The sequence below is a fragment of the Pangasianodon hypophthalmus genome, chromosome 25 (assembly GCF_027358585.1).
Source record: "Pangasianodon hypophthalmus isolate fPanHyp1 chromosome 25, fPanHyp1.pri, whole genome shotgun sequence".
Classification (NCBI taxonomy): Eukaryota; Metazoa; Chordata; class Actinopteri; order Siluriformes; family Pangasiidae; genus Pangasianodon; species Pangasianodon hypophthalmus.
The window spans coordinates 1,043,141-1,070,640 of record NC_069734.1 but is presented as its reverse complement, the minus strand read 5'-3'; the positions used below and the strand labels follow the sequence as shown (position 1 = coordinate 1,070,640).

General features: G+C 38.6%; 1 protein-coding gene and 1 long non-coding RNA gene across 2 annotated transcripts in view; one reads left to right on the top strand and one right to left on the bottom strand.

The window, feature by feature from the left end:
* cdh11 (cadherin 11, type 2, OB-cadherin (osteoblast)) overlaps positions 1 to 27,500 on the bottom strand; it is a 95,472-nt gene that overhangs the window by 42,985 nt on the left and 24,987 nt on the right. The gene's annotated exons all lie outside the window — the stretch shown is intronic.
* Positions 868 to 12,446, top strand: LOC128317449 (uncharacterized). Its single transcript, XR_008300953.1, has 2 exons — positions 868 to 6,322; positions 6,417 to 12,446. It is a non-coding gene; the product is annotated as an uncharacterized LOC128317449 (long non-coding RNA).

Sequence of the window (27,500 nt, the reverse complement as noted above, 5' to 3'; positions counted from 1 at the left end):
CTAAAACATTACCATGTTAATTTGTAAAATAAAAAAATAATACAAATAATTAAAAAAAACATATTTGTCTCAACTAAAAATCTCTAAATCACTGATATGAAGAAGAAGGAGAAGAAGGAGGAGAAGGAGAAGAAGGAGGAGAAGGAGAAGAAGAAGAAGGAGAAGAAGGAGGAGAAGGAGAAGAAGAAGGAAGAGAAGAAAAAGGAGGAGAAGGAGGAGAAGGAGAAGACGAAGCCGTGTCATTGGTTTCTCCAATCAGACGAGCCACACCGTGAACCCGAACCCTCCTGAGGATTCGTACGCCTCCTGGCTCCGAGTCGCCTCTCAGCGTTTGATGTGAAATGCAATCCAGCTTTCAGAAAGTGCCTGTAACACGAATTCATAACCTCTAAAATGTCACTGAGGAGCTCATCATGATGGATATCTGGTGCCTGCGGTTGTCATCAAAGCCCGGCGGAGAACACAGCGCCGCTTTTCTTGGTTTCTCGTTACGGTGCGGAGCTTCCCGCGGTCAGCGATCGCGCTCTCAGGACGAAACCCGACGCTTAATTGCCGTTCAACTACAGCGACTAATCGGTCGAGGTGTAACGCAAAATACCCAAACTCCAGCGGATCCGATCACAGCTTCTCCAAAACCCTGCAGTGCTTCACTCCACGCCGAGGTTCCTCGTGGCTGAGATCCCGTTTCTGTAAATGTAATGAGGTGTTCATGTTGTCTGTAATCTTCCATGTGTACACTGTTATATGAAAAATATGTATTTTTTCGGGTCATGTGTGGATTATTAGAAATAACAATCACAGAACTCGTCCTCAGATCACTCCATCATCTCCAAATCAAACACACAATTGATTTTAAAGTCCTTTTACTGGTTAGCAAAGCTCTTAATAGCTGTTCCCAGAATTAAAAGCCGAGGAGCTGAAAGTGCTTTACGGTAAAAGATTGCGGGACACACGAGCCGACGAGCTCGAATCTGCAGACAAGATCAGCCGGCTCATCCTCCTCACCATACGCTCCAAATCTTATTGCTTTACTTTTAGGTTTATTTTAATCTCGCATCTTTTTCACATCTTGTGCTCCTTTACATCCCCAAACTTTTCACTTTATGTTCCAGTAACTACACGAAATACGATGCGAAGTAATCGAGCTAGTGTTCAGTGTAAGTCTCAGGAGCGGACGTGTTTAGCCTATTAACTTACTGACGCTTTATTAATCTCTTCTAAACTCATTTTCTTCCCACAGTCATTATCTCATTTTATGTTTCTGACTCATGGATTATTGTGTTTTATTTCTGTGCAGCTCATTAAGGTGTGTGTTACATAAGAACACTGTGATGTATAGAAATAAATAGAATAATGGCTTTTTTTAAAAACTGTGTGGAAGACAAATAAGCTAATGATCTCTCCAGAATCGTACAGGTGAGGAAACACGGCTGCGTGCTGCTAATGAAGGAGAAGAAAACAACAGAAATGAGCAGAAAAGAAATAAAAGATGAAGGAATAAGAGAATAAATGAAAAGAGAAGAGAACTGAGGAAGAAACTGAGGAAGAAACAAAATATGGACGAGGTCAGACGAGACAGAACGAGACAAGACGACAAAAGATAAGAAGAGAAGAAGAAAAAAATTAGAGAAGAACAGAAGAAGATGAGACAAGACAAAAAAAGACAAGAATTAGAAGATGAAGAGAAGAAAGGAGATGAGAATAGATGAGATGAGAGTAAATAAGACATGATAGAAATAAGAGAAGAGAAAAGAAGAGAAGAGAAGAGAAGAGAAGAGGAGAAGAGAATAAAGGAAGAGAAGAGATTGGTAGAACACCTCTCCTCTCCTCTGCTGCTGTTCTTTCAGGGCGTGTGGTTCTCTGTGTCAGTAAAGTAGAACCTTGTCCTTGGATATGAGAGTCTGAGTGTCACCTTTCCACAGAGAACCCGTCTCAGCGCTCTGCTTCTGTTTCCCGAGCTGAAGGTTAAGAGTCTCGGAGCTCGCGGCAGTGAAAAGAGAAGGAGGTGTCTCCGCCTTCACCTCCGTAAGAGAGAACGCCTCCGTAAGTCAGAACGCCTCCGTAAGGGAGAACGCCTCCGTAAGAGAGAACGCCCCCGTAAGGGAGAACGCCTCCGTAAGTCAGAACGCCTCCGTTAGGGAGAACGTCTCCGTAAGAGAGAACGCCTCCGTAAGGGAGAACGCCTCCGTAAGAGAGAACGCCTCCGTAAGAGAGAACGCCTCCGTAAGAGAGAACGCCCCCGTAAGAGAGAACGCCTCCGTAAGAGAGAACGTCTCCGTAAGAGAGAACGCCTCCGTAAGGGAGAATGCCTCTGTGCACTTGGTTCCTGATAAAACTACAGCAAGAACATGAATAATTAAAGAACGCTGATGCTGATGAACTCCTTCAGCTGTTTCTTCTCCGGCGAGTGTAAACATAAATCCACACATACACACTGGTTTAATATAAACACCAGGTACTGATTAAACAATATGAGCTAGCATTATCATTATTACAGTAACAGCTCACTATCGTTTCTATAGTAACAGCTAGTTATCATTATCGTTTCTATAGTAACAGCTCAGTATCATTTCTATAGTAACAGCTCAGTACCGTTTCTATAGTAACGGCTTGTTATTGTTTCTGTAGTATGACCTCATTATTGTTCCACTAATAATAAACAGATTTTAAAAAATGCTGATATGGTGAAGTTTTCTGTAAGGAGATGTTGGAAGGAGTCTCCAGTGTCAGCACTTTGTAACAGTCATACAGGTTTTTGAAATCCAGGATGAACCACGAACCGTCCCAAGAACCCACGAGGAACATTTTATTCCAAGAGTGTTAGCTACATTTACGTTTAAGAGATCTGTTCCTTTAAATCTGTACAGTTCCATTTACAGTAACGGAACCTGCAGTGAAAGTCAGTATAACAGTGTGTGTGTGTGTGTGTGTGTGTGTGTGTGTGTGTGTGTGTAAGAGAGGACACACTCTCCAAAGCCATTAGAAAGCTGTAATTACGCACTACAAGGCCTCGGTTCTGCACATTCTGCTCATGCTAATATTTCTCATTACTCATCTGTGTTCTCGCTTCACCTCGCTGTTTGTACGCGCAGAACCCCGACGCCACCGGATTAATAATCATAAAGATCCTCTAAACCTCCGTGATATTTCCCTCCTTCCTTTCCTAAATTATAATTTATAAGCCGCATTTATTTTTTGTCCTTTTCACAAAACACACACAATCTGTTCTGTGCGTTTGTGTTTCAGCTAAAAAACAACTAATGAATTAATTAGAAAGAGAGTTGATGATAATGAAAGTGAAAAAAATGCGTATGAAGATGAAGTCATTCGCTTCTGGTTCGAGTGATTAAATGCAAATAAAAGAATATTTGAAAGTAATTGAGAAAATAATAATAATTTATAACATCCATCAGCTAGGAGTAATAACGAGATCATTAAATCTGATCCTTTAATTTTATACGGAAGAATAAAAAATTCAAAGCTAATTTAACTCTCAAGTTTTTATGCTTTTTTTAATTTTATTTTTTCTTTTATTTTTTTGGTCTATTTTTCCAGGATGCCACAGCGTGACCAGATTTCTAGTCGCTATAGAAAATTTATTTATTTATTTATTCATTTATTTATTTATTTATTGTCTATTGTTTGCTCCTTTCATTTTGTTTTGGGTTAAAAAATAATAAATAACAAAAAATAGAACAAAAACAAATGCACATTTTTCTTTCTAAGGAATTTGTTCTCTTTTTCTTTATCCATTACTCTGTTCATTCTGGCTCTAGTGATTAAACGCAAATAAAATAATATTTGAAAATAATTATCAGTTGTTTGAGAAAAAAAATAACATCCATCTTCTAGGAGAAATAACGAGATCATTAAATCTGATCCTTTAATTTTATAGAGAAGAATAAAAAAATTCAAAGCTAATTTAACTCTCAAGTTTTTATTCTTTTTATTCTTTTTTGGTCTTTTTTTTTCAGGATGCGAGGTAACAGTGTGATCAGATTTCCAGTTACTATAGAAATTTATTATTATTATTATTATTATTATTATTATTATTATTTAGTCTATTGTTTGCTCCTTTCTTTTGCTTTGGGGGAAAATAATAATAACAAATTAAAAAAAAAATTTAAATGAACAAAAACACGGACAGACATTTTTCAGTCTAAGTTTTTTTTTTTTTTTTTTTTTTTTTTGAAGTCTATCCATTACTGTGTTCATTCCGGCTCGAGTGATTAAATGCAAATAAAAGAATATTTGAAAGTAATTATCAGTCGATTGAGGAAGAAAAAGTCGAATAATATCCCTCAGCTGACGGTAATAGCATGAGATCATTAAGTCTGATCTTTTCCTCTTTATAGAGAAGAATAAAAAAATTTCAAAGCAGTTGAAGTCTGAACTTTTTCCTTTCTTTTTTGTTTCTTTTTTTCAGGATGTCAGTTAACAGTGTGATGAGATTTCCAGTCGTTTCAGACTATTATTTCTTCCCCCCTTTTTTCTCGTACATCAATAAGGTGGTAATTATGTCTTCAGTCATTCCTCTGTTCTGATCCTCCACTCCGGAGCGCTGCTGCCGTACACAGAATGTTAATGAGCGAGTTATAAAAACACACACACTGAAGACATCTGCATCTCCGCAGCTTTTCAATCCGCTCGCAACGTGTTTCATCCATAATTAAACCGTACGAGGTTAATAAAAGCGCCGAGTTTCCCCCTCTTCCTGTCGGAGGATTTCTGTCACGCTGCAGGAAGTCACCGCGTTTCTGCTTCCTTTTCACCGCAACGAGACGACGCTGAACGCTGAACTGCCAAAAAAACCAGAAAGGAAAGAAAGGACCTTTTCATTTCCTGGAAAATGGACGGGGTTTTCAGACGGTCTCATCCCGAAGGGAACGACTCGCCGGAAACCACAGCGTCTGGAATCGATTTGAGGGAAAGGGAAAATAAAATGCCTGGAATTCTTACGCTTCTTACAGAGGAGGCGGAAAAAACGAAGCGCCACGGATCAGCTGCTGAAACTGCTAACATGGAACTCTCATTTCTACACAAACTCTCATTTCTACACAAACTCTCATTTCTACACAAACTCTCATTTCTACACAAACTCTTATTTCTCATTTCTACACAAACTCTTATTTCTCATTTCTACACAAACTGTCACTTCTCATTTCTACACAAACTCTCATTTCTACACAAACTCTCATTTCTCATTTCTACACAAACTCTCATTTCTACATAAACTCTCATTTCTACACAAACTCTCATTTCTACATAAACTCTCATTTCTACACAAACTCTAATTTCTATGCTGAACTTAACTCGCTATACAAACATAATAATAATAATAATAATAACTTATTATATAATACTAACACTATTTCTACAGCCCTTTTAACAATAGACATTGTAACAAAGCAGCTTTATTCTATACTAACTCTAATTTCTACACTGCTGAACCTAATTTTAATTTCTATAAATCTCTATCTAATTTCTATACAGTTAACTCTACACTGCTATCTCTAATTTCTACAGTTCTGAACCTAACTCTGATTACTACACTAATTTCTATACTACTAACTCCAGCTCTAATTTCTACAGTTCTGAACCTAACTCTGATTACTACACTAATTTCTATACTACTAACTCCAGCTCTAATTTCTACAGTGCTGAACATTACTTTATTTTCTATACAAATACTAACTCTTATTTCTACATTGCTAATTCTAACTCTGATTCTAAGACCTTTAAATCAAGCTCTAAGTTCTACACTGCTAACTGTAAATCAGATTTCTGTACAAATGCTATTTTCAATTCCTATATTTTTAACTCTAACTCTAATTACTACAGTGTGAATTCAAACTTAAATCTACACTGTTAACTCTAATTTCTATACTAACTCCAGTGTTCACACTCCCAACTCTAATTTCTACATTAACTCTAATTTCTTTAGTGCTAACTAACTATGCTTTCTACATCGATAACTATCTCTCTATTCTACTAACTCTAGCTTTAATCTACACTGTTAACTGTAATTTCTATACTAAATGATTTCTATAGTGTTAACTCTAACTCTAGTTTCTACACTTCTATAGGATTTTTGCCATTCTTGAGGAGAGAAGGAAGAACGGCGAAGGATCGGAGAAGGATCAGCTGCTGAATCAAGAGGGAGGAAAAAGCTTCTATCCCTTTTGGTGGAAAAAGAGGAAATGGATTCAGTTTCAAAGGAAAAAGTTCCATCTGTTGGGTGAAAACTGAAAACGGTAACACAAAGCTCCAATACGTTATTCAGGCGAAAGTAAATCTCCTCGGGCCGCTCGGCTGAATTTCAGTAGGGATTTCTTTTTTCATTTTCTCTTCTTCTTCTTCTTTTTCTTCCTTTTTTCTTCCTCTCCTTTTGAGTGACAGCTTTTATTATTTTTCAGAAATGATCGGGAAGCGAACGGCTCACAGATAAACGTCGCTTCAGTCGCGACACCTTTTTCAGCTCAGCCGTCCCCCTGGAGCAAAGCTCAATCCTCTGAATGGATAAACACAAAATTAGCACTCGTAAAAAAAGATTTTAAAAAAGAGAAGGCAGGAAAATACCGAGCTGAGGAAGTTCCCCGAGAATTCAGTGGCTCGATAAATAAATAATGGACTCGTCTCCGGGTATCATCACAGAATTTCTGAGGCAGAATTTTGACACGCATCGCTTCTCATGTCTCTGTGCTCTATAAACACTCTGACCTATAAATCACTCTGTTACTGAAAAGCTGATGGGTTTCCTGACATTTCTCCCGGCATCGACATCATCAGCATCATAATCTGCTTCTTCTGAAGCGTCTCCAGGAATTTTCAGAGCCACAGCGCCGATCCTGATGGAGCGCGGCCGAGCCGAAACCCGGTCCGCGGCTGTTAAACAAACACAGACGAGGCCCGAGATGGAGAATAAACACGACGGGGAAAAGAGAAAATCAGAAGCAGAGCACGGAGAAAGTCAGAGGCCATTTCACTGCCGCCGGTTTCCTCCGGTCTGTGATGAAGAGAGAAAGTGATGATACTGAAGAAGTCAAATGTCATTCAGGAAGCTGCTTTAGACCGTTTATAAACTCGCTTCAGATTCTCACGCTGTCGTTGAACCGCCATCTCTGTTACTGAGTGACGCGGTGATGAAGCAGAGTTACTGTTATCACGCTCATGTTAATTATTTTCCTATAACAGCACGCCCCCGAGTGTTTTATTTACTAACAAACAACACAGCATACTTTTTATCTGTTTACAGTTACATTAAATGTTGTGGAACGTCAGTGAAATGAGTTAGTTCCTGTTGTCACTTATGCTATAAACAGTCGTTCCCTCACCAGCCTCTCTTTATTCTCTCTCTTTCTTCTCTCTGTTGAAGTTAATAAGACTGAAAAAAAAACTTAGCTTGTCATGTTACCGAGAAACCGCAAAGAAGCGTAAACTCCTACAAAGTTACAAAGCACTGACACTGGAGACTCCTTCCCTAAACGTTAAATAAACGTCTCTTTACAGAAAACGTCATCACATTAACAATTTTTTTAAATGTGCTGTACACGTCCCTGTGAATGAGCTGTTACTATAGAAACGATAACGTATCAGAACGAGTGCATTAATATAAACCTGCGCTACTGTCAGAGCTGCTGTTATAGAAAACTAATCAACAGCTAACAATAACTCATTTCTACACTGCTAACTCAGAATCGAACTCCTACAGAAAATCTCATTTTTATCCTGATAGCTCTAATCATAATTCTGATCTCTGTATTAATACTAGCTTTAATTTTTAAAATCAAACTTTAATTTTTATACTAATGATCATTTCTATACAACTAACGCCAACTCTAATTCTACACTGCTAAATCACACTTTTATTTCTATACAAAAACTAACTAATTTCTATCCTGCTAGATCAAATTTAATTTCTGTACAAATACTAGTTTTAATTTCTAAACTCTAAAAGAACTTTAATGTCTCTATCAGTCTCTACACTGATAACTCAAACTCTAATTCTACACAATTCTACGCTGCTTCTTCACTGCTTCACTTTTCATTTCTATACAAAAACTAACTAATTTCTATCCTGCTAGATCTAATTCTAATTTCTATAAAAGTACTGGTTCTAATGTCTAAACTCTAAGAGAACTTCAATTTCCATATCAATCTCTACACTTTAATTCTACACTGATAACGCAAACTCTAATTCTACACTACTAACTCGAACGTTAATTTCTACACTAATTTTATTCTCTACTGCTAACTCTAATTTCTAAACGAAATAGTTTGTATCTCTAACACTAACTAAAATTTCTACAGTGCTAACTATAATTTCAGTATTGTTATTTCTATGCTACTAACTTGAATTTCTGTACTGCTAGTGTTAAAGTCTGACTCTAATTTATAAAAGAACGACCTCTAAATTCTAATTAACAGACTGATAACTCTAATGTCTACACTACAAACACTAGCTCTAATTTCTACACGGCTAACACCATTCCTTGAATTTAAACAAAATGATGGTAAAACCAGTTTACTAACTGTCCTAATGAAGATCAACACCTGGTATGAACTATCAGGACTACCACCGTGACCAGGATCCGACTTTAACCCTGAGCTGAACTGTTTACGAGTTCTTTATGGCTCTCTCGGCCCTGTGAGGTCTCCCACGTGGTTCTAAGCAGCTGTTCTAAATCACAGCTACAGCAGAGGAACCTAACCTAAATGTTTGTCGTGCAATATCAGGCAGAAAAAACACCCCAGCAAAGACCTGTGGAACTTTGAGGCCTCCAGAGTCCAGAATAGAAATAAAAAAACTTAAATGAAAGGAAAACTGCTACGCTAAGCAGCTTCTGAAGCATTTCAAAGAGCATCAGAGGAGACAATTTGAAGTTCAAGCTCAGAGCTTAGAGCTCCTCTGAGACGACTAAAACAGGAAATGCTTCATCTCCAATCATCTCCCGGCCTCTGAATCCAGCTCGCCGAACACACACTGCTGACTCCAACACTTACTCCGTCTCCCTTAAAACATCCAGTGACAGCCATCTACCAGCAGGGACGCTCAGAAACAACCGAGAACTGCTGATTAGGTGTAAACGGCTCAAAACGCAGGCTGAAAACGATAACGCCGTGACGCCAACAGGGAGTAAATAACGGCAAGATGGAGGAGAGGAAGTAATATAGTGTACGTTATCAATCTCCTCCGGTCGCTTCCGTGTCATTAATTAAGAATAACCCTCCCGTCTGGGAGCAACATGCCTGTTTGTGAAATATATCCCAATATATCACGGGTTCCACAGCAGCCAGTTAATGAGTCACATTGCCGAGTCAATTAGGAGCGGCTCTTCGCCTGTGGGAGTCACTGTGGAGGAAATTACCCATCGCCTGCGCACATACATGACATGATTGTCTGGATTAATACCGAGCGACTTAATGGAGAAAACTCTGACCCGTTAGAGCAGATGATGCTGGAATTAATGGAACCAGGACTAAAATTCAAAATGAAATTTCTCTCTGCGGTCGAGAATCGAGACGTGAAAAAAAAGCAAACGAAGCACTTTAATTAGCAACGTTTAAAAAAATGAGCCGCAAACAAGACGCACAGCGATCCGGCCACACGATGGAGAAAATAACAGAAACGATTGCCAAGTGAGTCTACAGGGGGCGGAGCTTAGTGTAAAAATACACAGTGCGATAATGCAGCAATGTTAACAAAGCTAGCGAGTGTTCTGTTTAACTTCCATCATTAAATCTAATATTTAACATCAAGCTGTAAAAGTGAAGATGTCACATGATCTAGTATATAATCGAATGTAACTTAAGCTCCGCCCTTTTTCAGGTAAATCCTTCAGAATTATTTGTATACATGCAGCATTGCATAATGTGTTATTAAGGTATGTGTTGATATTTAGCACAAATAAAAAATAATTAGCTCAAAATAATAACTTTAGACACCTAAACAAAAATAGAATGAAGGAGGACTGATAATAATTAAACCATTACCAAGTAAAATGCTTGTTCATGATTGGTTGACGTATTTACAGTAACGTACATTCGATAACTATACTAAAATCGCGCAGCTCTTGCTAATTCAGAATAATTCAATAATTAATTAGCAAAAGCTGCGTCTCAAATGACACACTTTGCGTAATTTTAGTGCACTGAACACCCTGATGATGTACAAAAATCGTCTAAAATTGTCAAATTTGTCAAAATCGACACACAGTACCAAGAGGTTACGTAGCTACATTGCAAAAGGGGTGGAGTCACCATGTGGTGGAAAGGTTGAGTAAGAACGTTACTAGGAATGCTTACTTTTAATGCACTTAAAACCCTGCTTATGTATAAAATGATTGAAAAGTGTAGAATGTCACACTCTTTTTGTGCTACGCGGTCATGTAGCTATGTAGCAGAAGGGGCGGAGCTTCCAGATGCCTGAGTGAGATGCTGGTATAGTGTGGATACAAAAGCTTTAAAAAGGTTAGATTGGACATTTTTTATTTATAAAAGTGGTTCTTCCTGTAGGGGTTTGTGTATAATATATAGCGTATAGCGCATATGGCGTAATTTGAGACCTGGCTGTAGTTGTTTAAGCCCCTGAGGAACCGGCTTCACGCTGTGACACGTGACGTATCTGAAAGCATACCTCACGCTAACGCATGTCTCACAGTCCTGTTCATCATGACAGCTTTGACCTTTTTAAGTCTCTGACATTGAGGACGTACAGGACCTTATCATCAGCTCTGTCCCTTAGCTAGCCATTTTCTCGAGCTAATCTCCCAACACAGCGCTATTTATGCCACTGCTGTCTATTTTTTGTTACGTAATGACCTTTCTCGGTGCAGTAGTCGACCTCCCAGCTTTCACACACTCTACATGTGCCTGATGGGGATTTTCACCCTGCGTTAACACACTCCGCCTTTTCACGAGCAGCTGGAAAGGATGAAAAAGCTGCACAGGCTCCGAGGCCGGCTTTGACCCGAGCCGACCGGCGCTCCTGCTATTCTTCCTGCAGCAAAAGCAGAAATTAAGAAGATATTAATTTGACGGAAATTTGACAAAGAGAAGCGAGAACCAGGGCAATCCTCTTTCTCATTCTCACAAAGTGGAGAAATGAGATTGGTAAAGCCCTGCAGGGGATTACATTTGTTTTCAGTGTCTCCTTCTCAGATTCCTTTTGGGATTTATGAACCATGGTAATCCTGCGGAAACCGAGTTTCACTTTCTTTCTTTCTTTCTTTCTTTCTGTCTTCGTTTATACATGACATTTTTATTCAGCAGAAGGGCTTTGCATCTGGACAATCTTCTTCAGAGTCACTCGGCTGCAGTTGAATTTTAATGCAGGGAAAATAAAACTGTGGTGTTTCAGGAGCTAATCACCATTCTGATCAAAAGTGGCGCAAATAGCAAGGCGTCGCTCTGAGCTCCGAGCTGAAACGCTATCGATTCGTCATCTCTGTTTAATCAAAACTCCGGCTTTGCGATCAATAAGCGCCAGAGGATCTGAAATACATTAACGCCATATCCAAAGTCCGAGAAAATCCTTCTAGACATGAGGAGGTGGCCTTAGTGACCCTGATTTAGATTTAGAGTCTGCGGAGCTATTTATAGCCTCAAAACACTAACTTCGTAAGGTGAAAATATGTCACTCGCCATGGCAACCAGACCATAAATCTACCATCAGCTTCCTCTAACCCGTAACCTCTATCAAAACGCTGGGGGCTGAAAGTTTAGTCCGGGGTCCTGAATGTGACTAGCATGTCTTATGCTAACACTGGAAACAACAAGCAGTCTTAATAAATAAGTCAATCTCCATGGCAACCAGACAATAAATCTGGCTTTTCAGCTGCGTAGCTCAAAATAAACCCATGATCTCCACGTGAAAGCATTTTGCATGCGTTTGTGCATGTGTGTGTGTGTGTGTGCATGTGTGTGTGCGTGTGTGTGTGTGTGTTGTGCTAACACCACAGAGCTCCAGGTTAAACGCCTCGTAACAACACTCATCTGCACATGAAGAGGAACAAACCTCCATAAATGCCGGCTCCCTGTTGTGATTTATTCTACTTTAAGCTTAGGGTCAAAGGTCAACGCTCAGAGGGTGGGCTGGCTGATGTGAACAAACAGCTTCCTCTGCTTCCTGTTTTCATCTCTCTCATCGCAGGCAGATTTAAAAATTTTATTTTAAACCTTTTTTTCATTATTTAGACCTTTTTTTATTATTTTTTTAACAGAAATGGTCACTGGTGCGGTCTCTTTATCACCACACCTCATCAGTGAACTTTTTTATGAACAAAAATAAAAAATACATGCAGGGTGAAGGTCATTTTTTATTCATTTTCTGACTCTTTCTAAAGTCGGATGTGGTTATTATTACTTTTTTTTCTGGTTGTAATGATGTATTCCTTAATTAAAGTTAAAGTCCACTCTGAAACACATTAAATATGTTTATATTGGAATATTTCTGTCTCTAATTTGTCTCAGACGCAATTAAATATCACACATTAATCATATATATTGATTTACGGGTCATTCAGGGTGGATTTGTTCCCCATTTTTTCCTTTAATTAGCCTTCTAGACCTCAGATCCACTCTGAGAAGAAATGGTTCTGCGTTCTTTGGTTTTTCCCTTAAAAGTTTCATATAGAAAACTACAACAGAAGGTTCTCCTTTAAGAAAAGAGTTCCTAGAACCTTTAACCAATTAAAGAACCCTTGAGGAACCAAATCTTACTTTAGCAGTAGACTGGGAAAAGAAAAGAAAAGAAAAGAAGAAGAAGAAGAAGAAGAAGGAGGAGGAGATTAAGAAGAAGAAGAGAAGAAGAAGAAGAAGAAGAAAATTGAGAAGAAGAAGATGATGAAGAAGAAGAAGATGTAACTGATGATATAGCTAGATAATAAACATTGTACATGGTTCTTTAATGGTTCTTTGGACAGGTATGAGGTCACTCCAAGAGGTTCTACTTGGATTGGATTCAACGTAGAACCTTTAAGAGTTCCCACAGAGAAGGAGAACTTTTATAAGAATCAGCTGTTATTCCTAAAAGTGTACTATGTTTATTATCTACCTTCCATCTCCTGCTAAAGAGGATTCCACACAAAAGATTCCAAGTAGAACCTCTTTAGAACAGTGGAACCCTTAAAGAAATGTTGAGGAACCAAATCTTATGTTAGTAGTAGAACCAGATATTAGATTTAGATAATAAACACAGAACACTTTTAGAAAAATAAAAGATAAATCTTTAAAACAAACAAAAAAAAGGTTCTCCCTCTCTTGGGGAAGCCATAAATTAGAACTTCTTTGAGGAAAGTAAGAACCCAGTAACTACCCAGAACCCCTGAAGAACCAACTGAAGCGATATTGCTAAAACATTTTCTCAATCATGGTTTGATGCTCTTGTAGTATTTGATGTATTTTTCATTTTTTAATGCAGCTTAAACGTGTCAGTTAAAGAGTTTTGTCTCCATTCAGATTGTTGAATAATCCACGTTTTATTTTAAAATACATTTTTAAAAAATAATAAATGAATAACACTATTTGTGGAAGAACCCAGATGGATTTTTATTCTGCATTCCTAAAGCAGTAGATCTGACAAACGGACAAAACTCTGTGTATAATTTGACAAAAACTATTCATTTTTTATAATAAATAAATAAACACAGTTTAAGTCTGACTTTTTAACCTGCAGCTGCACGCAGTCTACAATCACATCTAAACTAAAGACGCTGTGTTCCAGCAGTCAGTATTTTACAGCTGGAGAGTTTCTGAAGATTAATAATAACTGAAGAAATTCTCGCCAGAGCACAGAGAGAAAGTTTGTGTGACATTGGCGTGTGCGTCTTTTCTTAAATCCATCCGGACTTAAGAGCAGCTTTGATGAATTCTAAATCGGTAGCGTCGCTCGAGGTGCCAGGAACACTTTGCACCACGTTTGATTCCAAAAACTCTTCTGACGCCAGGCGTTCCCTGTCTTTAACTTTATCACTGATACACGCTGAATCATTCTCACACTCCGGCTTCTAAAGCTCTCAAACTACTTCATAAAATGGTAAAAATTCCACCTTTCCATTACGGCCGCGCTCCTGCAGGATCGGATAAACACACTGCTTTGTCTTCATGATGCAAAGAGAAGAAAATCTCATCACATCCAGCCGCCGCGCTGAAGAACGACACACTGCAGCGTTATTGATGTTTCCTGTGATATTATCAAGTGTAAAAATCTCACTGTAGCCTCCTTTTATCCCCGTCACACACACACACACACACACACACACACAAACACACAAACACACATACACACACACACACACGCACACACACAAACACACACACAAACATAAACACTTTCCAACAAACAGGTTAAAAAATTCAAATATGATCCTGGCTTTTCAGTATGAACCGTGTAAATGTGATGTGATTTAAGGACCTTCACAGACACTAATGTTACAGAGGCCACGCCCCCTTCAATACCACTAATTGTACACAGACACTAATGGTACTGAGGCCACGCCCCCTTCAATACCACTAACTGTACACAGGCACTAACGGTACTGAGGCCACGCCCCCTTTAATACCACTAATTGTACACAGGCACGAATGTTACAGAGGCCACGCCCCCTTCAATACCACTAATTGTACACAGGCACGAATGGTACTGAGGCCACACCCCCTTCAATACCACTAATTGTACACAGACACTAATGTTACAGAGGCCACGCCCCCTTCAATACCACTAATTGTACACAGGCACGAATGTTACAGAGGCCACGCCCCCTTCAATACCACTAATTGTACACAGGCACGAATGGTACTGAGGCCACGCCCCCTTCAGTACCACTAATTGTACACAGACACGAATGGTACTGAGGCCACGCCCCCTTCAATACCACTAATTGTACACAGACACTAATGGTACTGAGGCCACGCCCCCTTCAATACCACTAACTGTACACAGACACTAATGGTACTGAGGCCACACCCCGTTCACTAGGACTAATATTTTCAGAGGTCACACCTCCTTTAAAAGAGCTAATAGTTCAGAGATTAGGCCACACCCCTTTCATTGCCACTAATATTTTTAGAGGCCATTCCTCCTTCACTTGCACCACAATAGTTTAACGTAATCTGATTTGCTTACTTAATGTCAGATAGCTACAGATAGCTATGTTAGCTACCAAGTCAACAAGCTAACTGTTGCTACACTTAGGTCCTTCACTAGCTTTGCTAGTGCTGCTAAATGTGTTACACTAAGATACAAAATTTTATCCTAAGCATTTTAAGCATGAGTAGAAGAAGTGAAAATAAATGCTACTAGCGATATTACATGATGAAATTTAATCGGTTGAACAAATACACTTAAGCTCCGCCTCTTGCAGACCCATGTTGTCCTGTCAGCTGGCAGAATTATCATGTGCTGGCTTATAATCAACAGAAAAGGGTTTAGCCTCTGACTCATCCATCATTAGAGAACAGGGTCGAGACTCTCGCTAACAAATCCATCACTCTTTAAGTGCTTGTTATGACACACTGGATGAAGCCCAAAGTCTCTGTGCCAATTAGATGAGAGAAAGAGAGAGGAGTGTGTAAAAAGACCCATTGCTCTCCATTCCCCCCCCAAACACACGCAAACACACAAACACACACACACACACACACACACACACACACACACACAGAGAGATTGCGTGCCAGGGTGGAATCCGACACTGGAGAAAGGTCAAGGCATTAAACGCAATGGGCTCGGCGCCCGCAAAATAACTTCTGGTGACACACTGGGCTTCATTTAGCTCGAGCGTGGAATCCAGTCCACTGTGGGAGCCAGAAGGCGAGCTAGCGCTCCAAAAGTTATGCGTAATATTAATAATGACGGAGACGTGGTCAGGGCTGCACTTCCGCAGCGAGACAACCGGACAGATGGTCATTCAGCCGAGAGCCATGAGGACATGGCGAGGAATTTAAAAGCCCAGACGTCCCCGAAATACAGCATGACATATGACATGATTAATAACCAGCACTGAACGCTTTACTGCGTTAGCATGAGACGCTTTCAGGTCCTCGTGGAGGTCAAATAAATTTAATCTGAATTTAAACCACTTGAAAGAGAATCTTCGGACTTTAAAAAGCTAAAAATAGCAACCATATAACTGTAATAGTTAACAATTGTACATCATTTACTGTAAATAAACAATAAATAAACTGTAATATTATTACTGTGATAAATAATTAGCGAATATTGGTTTATTACATTGACGTGTTAAATAGAACAAGGGTCAAAGGTCGTACAGATAATGAATGAAATAAAGGATTTGTAATGTATATCAACATACGATTACACTGTATATGACGAGATACCTTTCTTTGTAAACAATGACCTGAATGGAATTAATAAACTATGTTTTTTAAGATTAATCTCATCTCATTGTAATCTCATCTCATCACATGATAAAAATATAAAGTATAAATTTATAAAATCATGTTAGAAATGTATCTAAATTAATAAAGTTACAGTACAAATGTATTTAAATTAATACTATCTATTCATAAAATCACAGTATCTATATAAAATGTAAATAAATTAATAAAATTATCCTGATTTTCATTAGTAACAGGTCAAAAAGGGGCGGAGCTTATGTTTAGCTAATCGCAAAATTGGTCGGCAGTATTTGGCTAGCTCGGCTAGGTAGTTAACTTTAAGTTAATGTTAGCAAAACTTAGCAAGTTACCTGCTGCATTTTGGTAACTAGCTAACTCCTAATTAAATTTAATGTGCATTTTAAGTTAAGCACAGCATCAAGTCAAAAAAAAAAAAAAAGTCAAAACTTGTGATGTCATATGATCAAGCTTGCAATTGGCTGATTATGTTTAAAGCTAAGCTCCGCCCTCATAGGTCCAGCTAGTCGCTGCAGCGGCGGTTCATGGTGTTTAATGTCGTCCTGTTTCAAATTGGATCCTCCATATTGGATGGTTGGAGAAGCACAACTTATATTTAAGCATTTTGTTCTCTAATAATGCGTGTGCTATAAATATAACTCCAGCTCCCAGCTCCATGAGAGTGTTTGAAGTGCGCGTGGGAAGAAAGACACCGCTGCGTTCATCCAATCAGAGACTATTGAGCTTGATTCTGCTCCCGAGCGCAAAATCTTCAGGCGTGAGAGAGCGGTAATTAACAAGCTCACGCTAAAACCCAACAGAGCACGTTATCCTCGCCGTTATTCCGGAGTGAGGAGAGAGAGGCACCGAGCACCTCAGGACGCTTTCACATTCACTCTGATTTCAGCAGGATAAATGGAATTCCTATAAACAGAGCATTACACTGAAAAAAACAGACATTTAAATCTATATTTATCAGCGACGTGTCGGAGGAAATTGCGAGCCTCGCATCCTGTCTGAGTGAAACAGACACGCACAAATTAAAGCTGTTTATAGTCTGAGTCCACTACCGAGAAGCGTTTATTACATCACACGGCATCAGATTACATCATCCTGCACTAATACGAGCGTGTAAGAGTGGCTCAAAGGAACAGAGATAACACACAGCGCTGAGATCCAGACTGGCAGTAATAATAAACACTGCGCGTGTGGTGCTGCTACGGTAAAATAATCAACGGTGAAGCGAAGTCACCGCTGCAGCATGTCTGCAAGTGCGTAGCTCTTCTTATACCACAACAATTTCACTTACACAGCGCTATTTATTACATTTACGAACATCGTACGTTTTATCTGCTTATAGTTACACTGGAGACTCCTTCCATTAACAGCTGCATTACTCTCAGAAAAAAATGATCAGTTATAGAAAATGAATCAACACCTTCTGACCAATCAGAATCCAGTATTCAAGGATATGTTAACTCATGCTACATTTACAACCGAAACTTAAACATGTAACATATTTGCAAATACGGCACGTACCTCACTGTCTCGATTGCGTTTAACAATATATGATATTAGTTCTCCAGCTAGAACTAGCTAAGTTGCTTCTTTCGATTCAGTACCTACTGCATTCGATTCAGTACCTACAGCGTTCGATTCGGTACCTACTGCGTTCAATTCAGTACCTACTGCATTTGATTCGGTACCTGCTGCATTCGATTCAGTACCTGCTGCATTCGATTCAGTACCTACAGCATTCGATTCAGTACCTACAGCATTCGATCCGGTACCTACAGCATTTGATTCGGTACCTGCTGCATTTGATTCAGTACCTGCTGCATTCGATTCAGTACCTACAGCATTCGATTCGGTACCTGCTGCATTTGATTCAGTACCTACTGCATTCGATCCGGTACCTACAGCATTCGATTCAGTACCTGCTGCATTCGATTCAGTACCTACTACATTCGATTCAGGACCTACAGCATTCGATTCAGTACCTACAGCATTCGATTCTGTACCTGCTGCATTCGATTCAGTGCCTACTGCATTTGATTTGATACCTACTGCATTCAATTCAGTACCTACTGCGTTCGATTCAGTACCTGCTGTGTTCGATTCAGTACCTACTGCTTGGCCGTTGATACAGTACCTACTTATTAGTATATGTATGTAGTATGAATACAATCCGAACATACTACATCCACCATGTTGGCATTGTCATGTGACCTATGACGTCATAGTAACCACTAAAACTTAAAGTGCCTCCAGATTAGAGCAACATATTTTTTTCTTGTTTATACCTTCAACAAGTTAACAGTTTACTCAGGTGGTGTTAAACAAGGACAGTTTAAAAACATGGACCAATGTTTAATACCTATAGCGCTTACACTTAAAAAGAGCTGACGCGCCGCCTTCCGCCATTTTTGATTCTGACAGCTCTTCCGCACTAGCCCCAGTGCCTTATGGGATAGCGCAGCGTCCATCGCTTCCATACTGCAGAATCTTGGCTTTTCGCCTGCTGTGTAGTAGAGTAGTAAAGTAAACATTTTCTGTAAGTTATTAGCGCCCTCTAATGGCCTGGAGGGTTTTGGCGTAACTCGAAATAGCATCATGTTTATTAATAGACATTCATCATGACTTCCAAGCGTGATATCACTGTATTTTTTTTTTGTGATAAATTATATATTGCTCAGGCCTAGCGGAAAAAAATTATATGTTATGTTGCACAAATGATACGTAAACAGGATATTTAGACAGATTTCAGTTTCATGCGAGGGCTTCAGGCTCGGCTAAACAATGGATCTGTCTCTGCGTTCAGTAATAATAACGTCCGTGTGAGTAAAAAGTGTTTTTGTGTATTAGTGTTAGTGACAGCTGATGGAATAAAATAAGCTTTTGGTGTTCTGACTGTTTAGAAATTTTCTCAAAAAGAAATAATAATAAAAAAGCTATAATTTTCTCAAGAGTCATCGTTTTACTGACACATATCCATTTAAAAATGAAGGAGTGAAAATAAGATGTGCTCATACAATCCCTTTTCTCCTCTCCATCTCTAAAATGTATGGATTTCCCATGGTTTAATTATCGCGGTCCAATTAGGAGCTCTTGAAAGCGATCTGTGATGAGTATCAATGATGTTACACCTCGAACAGCTTGCTGCCAGAAAATAGAGAAGGAAAAAAATCTATTTGTACGGCAAAAAGGAGAAAGAGTCATGAATGTCGCTGAGGAGGAAAAGAATTTAAATGCAAATGTGGGTATTAGAGACATACGGCACGATGAGAGGATAGAAAGAAAAGTCAATACGTGACTAAAGCAGCGCCGTAATCGCTACCTGAAAGAAAGAGAAAGCGTCGTTTTCCTCATTGCTGCTTTGCTCTAACACACTGACTGCAAACGCTGGACGTTAGCACTAACACTCGGAAATAAACCCTGGCTATGAAGCAGACATTCTTATGACATTCACAGCCTCTGATTCAGACACAAGATCAGCCAGAATGTGTAAATGACTCACCATTGATTCATTCCCTCTTTTGCTATAAGCTCACATTTATCCTGAGGTCATGACCCCATCAGTGACAAATCAAACCTTCTCAGATTTAATGGTTTGTAATTAACATATAATTCACAGAACCTCACTGTAATGCATTCTTTATGGTTTCTCCGATTTGACGCCTTATTGAACTGATTTAAAGCCTCTGATTTATTATTTTTTTAATGTTCAAGCAATTCATCGTAGTGTTTGTTTTAGACACCGGCAAAATTCAAAGCTTCTGAATTGTATGAGTTCATCCAAATTTGAATCGTTTGAATCAAAAGTTGAGGAAAGGGAATTGAATTGGTAATTGAATCATTTGCAGTGAATCGATTCTTTCTTTGAGGTGTTAGATTTATAAATTTATAAACACCTCAAAGAAAGAACTGATTCACTGCAAATTCAGTTCAACTCCAATTCAATTCCCTCTCCTCAACTTTAGATCGATTCTTTGAGATGTTCAAGTCACTGTTGCAGCATCTCCGCAAGTGCGTAGTTCTTCTTATACAACAATTTCAATTACACAGCGTTATTTATTACATTTATGAACAACATATCATACTTTTTATCCACTTATAGTTACAAGTAAAGGAGTTAGTTCCCGAACATTTGATTCAGTACCTACAGCATTCGATTCAGTACCTACAGCATTCGATTCAGTACCTACAGCATCCGATTCAGTACCTACTGCCTTCGATTCGGTACCTACTACATTTGATTCAGTACCTACAGCATTCGATTCAGTACCTGCTGCATTCGATTCAGTACCTACAGCATTCGATTCAGTACCTGCTGAATTCGATTCAGTACCTACAGCATTCGATTCAGTACCTGCTGCATTCGATTCAGTATGTACTACATTTGATTCAGTACCTACAGCATTCGATTCAGTACCTACATCATTCGATTCAGTACCTACTGCTCGGCGGTTGATACAGTACGTACCAGCAGTGTAATGTTTTACATTAAAGCTTTAAAGAAGACGACGTTCCTTCAGAGCAAAGTTTAGATGAATTATATTAAATTTAAATCATCAAGCTGTATACTTTTATCAAATATTCGATAAAAGCAGGCATTAGATAATGAGATATGTTCATCTATTTGTATTTATCTTTATTTTCGACTGCAGTAAAGCAAGGTGTGTCAAGTGAGTGCCATCTTTTTTTTTTTTTAATCCCAGTTCACATATACATTATACAGTATATAAATATATATTTGTTCCGACTAAGTGAACGGAGCGAGTAATGAGTTTCTGGAAGCTCCTGTGCTCTTTTCTCCCTCCTTCCTCCCACCTCGGAGATGTTCGGCAGTTTTCCCGGGCTGAAAGACGGTAAACGGAGAGAAAAGTGCGCTGTAGGTGTGTGTAGGCGATGCTGGCGATGGTGGTGTGTAACCGCCGCAGGTAGAACATCCGACACTGAACCCAGACGATTTTTCCCTCTTGCACCGCCTGATGTTTATGGATCAGCTTTTCAATAAGCATTGAGCAGATTAAGACCTTCACCTCAGCGCTGACGTCCTTCACTTCGAGGTCATCGAAATAAAATCACTTCTCCTCAGCCTCCTGCACTGTCACTTATCTTATCTTGAAGGACAGACTCGTATTACGGTGAGAGAAAACCTGCACCGAGGGAAATTCGATACGCTCTCAACATGCTTTCAAGCTCAGGCCTTCACCAGGAAGTAGAAAAGTAAAATAAATAAATAAAATAAAATACAGACGGCTCCTCAAAACGATTTCAGTTCCATTCATTTAGCTAATCATTAGCTTTTTATTTCTCTTTATACTCTTCGGAAACAGTCTCTCGTCTCTCCGCCGCTTTCTAATGGGATCTGTCGAGCTGAGGATTTGCCCGTTTTCATATATTTTAATAAATAAAATAAAAATATTAATTAAATAATGGTCGAATAATCAGATAAACGTGAGTTAAATACTTACTGTTTGAATTCTATTTATTTATTTACTAATTTTATGTAGCAATACTTATTTAACTCGTCATTATTGTCACAATATTGCATTAAAACTGCATTAAAACTGCATTAAACATTAGCATCATTTGGTTTTTACCAAAAAGAAAAATTAGCATCAAGTAAACTGTTAAAAAAAATAGCATCTAATTTTAAGCTTAGCATCGAGTGAACTGTAAAATTTAGCAACATTTCATTTTAATCAAAAAGAGAAATCTAGCGCATCTAATAAACTCTTCAAATTAGCATTTTCTGCAGAATCTCGTAAACTGTTAACTAATGTTAACTCATTTTAAAAATTAGCATGTATAAACCTGTTAAAATTAGCATCATCTTGTTTTTAAATCCTGGCCTCTTCTAAACTATTAGCGTTAGCATCATCCAGTGTTAGCATCTGTAACTATATTAGCATTATTTTGTTTTACATCTATGGAACACAATTAGCTTTGACAGTATCTCATTTTCACCAAAACATTTGCTGCTTTAGACTTACGTAGCTAAAAACATCCTTTTTTTTTCTTCTCGGCTAGATCCTGTACCTTAAAGAGATTTATTTAGCTAACATTAGCGAGTCACTCCGGTTATACGCTAGCTAAAAGGAAAATGGTTAACATTTTTGTTCTGATTTTTCTGTAGTTTTCTCAGGAGGCGCAAAATGGCCGCCGATAATTATTAACAGTTTCAGCTTTATCGCTAATGTTCAACTCACAGCGTGTGGATTTAACAGCCAATCAAAGCAAGTCCTGTAGCATCCAATGAAAAATGGGAGGAGGCGGGGCTTAACACATGAGAATCAGAATCAAAATTTATATTTAGCTCTATAACTGATTAGCTTTACTGCTAACTTATTCTATTAGCATGCTAATTAAGGAGAAGGTTTGTATATAACAATATTAGGAAGAAAAAAAGACATTGAAAGTATTTTTAGCAATAAACCATTAGCATTTATATTCAATTTCATATTCTTATTTAATATGCTAATGGTTTATTTAAAAAAAAAAAATACTTACGATGTTTTTTTTTCTTCCTAATATTGTTATGTACAAACCTTCTCCTTAATTAGCATGCATGCTAACACAATAATGAGGAAAACATCAGGCTAAACAGATAAAGCATCTCTTCTTCCTCCCGTTATTTCTTTTCTCGTCTTTCTCTCGCCATCGCCTGGGAAGTGACTCACGCTCCTCCTCCCCTCCGTTTTTATTTATTTTTATTTGTGCAATTCTTTATTTACTCCACTCCTCGAGCGCGACCGGAGCCGCAGAACGCTTATCTTGATAAGAAGAAGCCAAGAGCCGTGCGCCTCGTGACAGCCTCCAATGAATATCAAGTGGCTCAGAGGGAAAAAATCCTCCATTAGAGTTTCTTTCTCCATTTAGACGGCCATTATCCCCCGTCGTTTCAGCCAGAGGTGACGCAAAGCCGGTTCCTGACATACACACGCTGTCACTCCGCAAATACAACGTGCCGGAGAAAGTGTCTAAACACCGCCTGGAAAAAGTCTAAACACAGACAAAAATAAATACCGTCACTGTCTGTTAGCTAGCTGGCTAACATGAGCTAACACGACCTAAGCTAGCAGGATTTCTGACAATCTTCTAGTTCTATATTGCTAGCAAGCTAACATGACCTAAGCTAGCAGGATTTCTGACAATCTTCTAATGTTATAATGGTAGCAAGCTAACATGAGCTAAGCTAGCAGGATTTCTGACAATCTTCTGTTATAATACTAGCAAGCTAACATGAGCTAAGCTAGCAGGATTTCTGACAATCTTCTAGTTCTATAATGCTAGCAAGCTAACATGAGCTAAGCTAGCAGGATTTCTGACAATCTTCTAATGCTTTAATGCTAGCAAGCTAACATGACCTAAGCTAGCAGGATTTCTGACAATCTTCTAATGCTATAATGCTAGCAAGCTAACACGAGCTAAGCTAGCAGGATTTCTGACAATCTTCTAATGTTATAATGCTAGCAAGCTAACATGAGCTAAGCTAGCAGGATTTCTGAGCAGACTTTTAAGGTATATTATATTGTTTATATTATTATATTGTTTATTTTTATATTTAAGTCACTATTTACACAGTTCCTAGTTTTTAGCTACTTCTCTGACAGGATTTTTGAGGTGATTTATGTTCTACTCATAAATATTCATCATTCCTAATGCTAATGCTAGCTAGATGATTACCTTGCGCTAACCTGACAGGACTTCTGATCGTATTTTATGTCTAATTTATAAACATTTAGAATTCCTAATGGTAAAGACAATAGCTAGCTAGCTGGCAAACATAAGCAATCCTGACAAGATTTCTGAGGTGATTTATGTTATAATTGTAAATATGTTTAATTCCTAATGCTAATGCTAGTCAGCTAGCTAACCTGATTTGAGAGGATTTTGTAAAGTATATTCAGTAACACTCATATTTACTCCTAACGCTAGCCAGCTATTTATCTTAAGCTCAAGCTGTCATAGTCATATTTCTTAATAAATGTTCATAATACATACTAGCAATGCTAGCTAGCTAACTTGACGTATCCTTGCTAACACTAGTAAGTGACAGACGTGACAGAATTTGTGAGAGAATTTTTAATTTTATAGTTATTTTCTTTCATAATATTTACTGTTAATGCTAGCCAGCTAACTTGCTTGCGCTATCCTGACAGGATTTATAAAGTGACTTTATGTCATATTTTTAAATAATAATAAATATTTACAATTCGTAATGCTAGCTGGTTGGCTAACTTGAGCTATACTGACATGATTTCTGAGGAAATTTAATGTCATATTCATAAATATACTGTATATAGACAATTTCTCATGCTAGCTAGCTGGCTAATGTGAGCTAACCTGATAGGATTTGTGGGAGAATTTTTAATTTTATAGTAATTTACATTCATAATATTTACTGCTAATGCTAGCTAGCCAGCTAATATGAGCTAACCTGACAGAATTCCTGAGAGGATTTTTGGGAGAATTTTTAATTTTAAAGTTATTTACTTTCATAATATTTACTGCTAATGCTAGCCAGCTAACCTGAGCAATCATGACAGGATTTATAAAGTGACTTTGTGTCATATTTAAAAAAAAAATAATAATATATAATTTACAATTCTTAATGCTAGCTAGTCAGCTAATGTGAGCTAACCTGAAAGGATTCCTAAGAGAATTTTTAAGTAATATTCCATTACTCTTAGCGAGTGTTAGCCTGCTGTGGAATTGAAGCTAACGAGACAGGATTTCTGAGGTGATTTCGAGTCATATCTGTAGATGTTTGTAGTTTGTAGATGTTTTTCCGCTGAACACAGAGAGAAATGTATTGACTTGAGAGATCAGAAGCGTCTCGGATGAAGAGAGACGGATCGATGGGTTTGAATAAAACTCGGCTCTGGGATTATTTACACGTGTTACGAGACTTCGCGAGGACGAGGCGGTGAAAACGCAGAGAAGATCGCTAAAGGACGTTCTGGACACTTCTTCATGGACGCTCTGTCTCTTTCACTCACACATACACACACTCACACACGCACACACACACACACTCACACACACTCACACACACACTGTGCTTCACGCTTAACGAGTGAAACCGTCATTTCTCAGTTCTACAAGTCCATCAGGGATGATTAGTCTCGCTTCACTGGAGCCACAGTGGAATGAGATCTTCACTTCCAAACCTCCGCCGCTCTCTCTAACACTCATCCCCCTCTCCCTCTTTCTCTCTTCATCCCTCTCTTTTTCTCTCTCTCTTTCTCCAAATAAACTCCGCCCACTCCACATGATTGACAGTCAAACTGACTGAGAAGGTCAACACTCCTTTCTTCCTTCATCTTCTTTCTGTATTTCTTTACACCTTCCTTTTTTTTTACTCTTTCTTCCTTTCTTCTTCCTATTCCTCCTTCTATCCCTCTTTTTGTACTCATTTTAATTCCTCTTTCGATATCCTTCCGTCTCCTTCTCTCTCCTCTCTCTGTATTCTCTCTATCCGCATTTTTTTCTTTCCTTATCTTCATCTCTGTTTTTCACTTTACGTCTTTTTCTTCACATTTTCTATTCCCTCCTTCACCCTTTCTCTCTGTTTGCATCGCTCTATTTCCTCTCGAGTCCTCTCTCTCTCTCTCTCTTTCACTTTCTCAGCTATTTTCTCATTCTCTCTATTCACGCTCCTTTTCTGTCTCTCCATCTGCTTCATTTCTTTCATTTCTCTTCCTTTCTTCCTCCCTTTTCTTCTTTCTGTATTTCTTTATACATTTTTTTTTCTGGCTCGATTCCTCTTTCTTCTTCTTCCTGTTCCTCTTTCACTCTGCCATCCCTCGCTTGTTCTTCTCTCTCTCATTTTCTATATTTATTCTGTCTCTGTATTCATCGTACTCTTTCCATTTCTTTCTCTCCTTCTCCCTATCCCTATTTTTCTCTTTATGTCTCTCTTTCTAGTCTTTCTATTTCCTCTTTCACCTTTTCTCCATTCTTTTCTTCCTCTCTATTTGCATCTCTCCTTTCTTTCTCTTCCTTTCTTTTCTTTCTCTCTTTCCATCTCTCTCCTCTTTCTATCTTTTCCTCTCTGCCTTATTCCTTTCTTTCTTGTTTATCTCACTCTCTCTATTTCTTTCATTTTCCTTTCACTCTTTCTCTTGATCTCTCTATTCTCTATTTCTTTACCTTTGCCAGTCTGCATTCCTCTCCTTCTTCATCCTCTCTTCCTATTTCAGTCTTTACTCCTTCCTCTCAATTCCCTCTTTCTATCTTTCCTTCATACTTTTCTCTCTCTCTCTGTTATTCCCTCACTTTTGAATCCTCCTTCTCTCTATTCCTTTCATCCTCTCAAATCCACTCTCCTTTGATTCGCCTATTTTTCCCCTCTGTCTATCCCTCTATCCTTCTGAATCCTTCTCTCTTTTTTTCTTTCATCTTCTTTCTCAAATTCTGGGCTCAATACCTAGAAGTGTTAGATATTTTTGCCCAATGTTCTGTCGATTATTCTAAACAACAGCAACGTCATGACATCATCAAACAGCGCCAGGCAGTCACCCGGAGCCGTGAGGAGACTCTCCACAACGTCATTTATTCCTAACATTTCTAAATTCACACTCCGTCTCTCTTCCTGTCCTCGCTCGCCGGGGTTTCGATCTGAATAAGCGTCTCACACACTCGTCCTTTGCCCGCGCTGTCGTCTTCCCGTCAATGTGAATAGGACAGAAATGTGAAATAATTCATACCATAATGAAAGGGAGCTCATCCCTCCAGACCTGAATAATGCATCATTCATTTTCTTCTTAACCTTTCTGAAATAGGCCGCATTACGCCTGTCTGTCTGCCTGCAGCCGTCTTTCACTTCAGCACAAAGTGTGTGATACAGAAACCAACAGCCAGCGGGATAAAAGCTCGCTGAATAATCCCGACATGGGCAATGTCAACAGCGAGCACGCTATTGTGGGGGCAAAAAATATGTACGTCGCTTTTTCGGCACATTAAAGTTGCGATATGTGAAGTCTAAATGTTTTGAAACCTTCTATAACAACAACAACAACAACAATAATAATAATAATAATAATAATAATAATGATAATAATAATGTGTTTCAGGGCTCTCATTAAATTTGTCTGACCCTGAAATAAGCCCCGCCCCCAGCCCAAACAGTCATA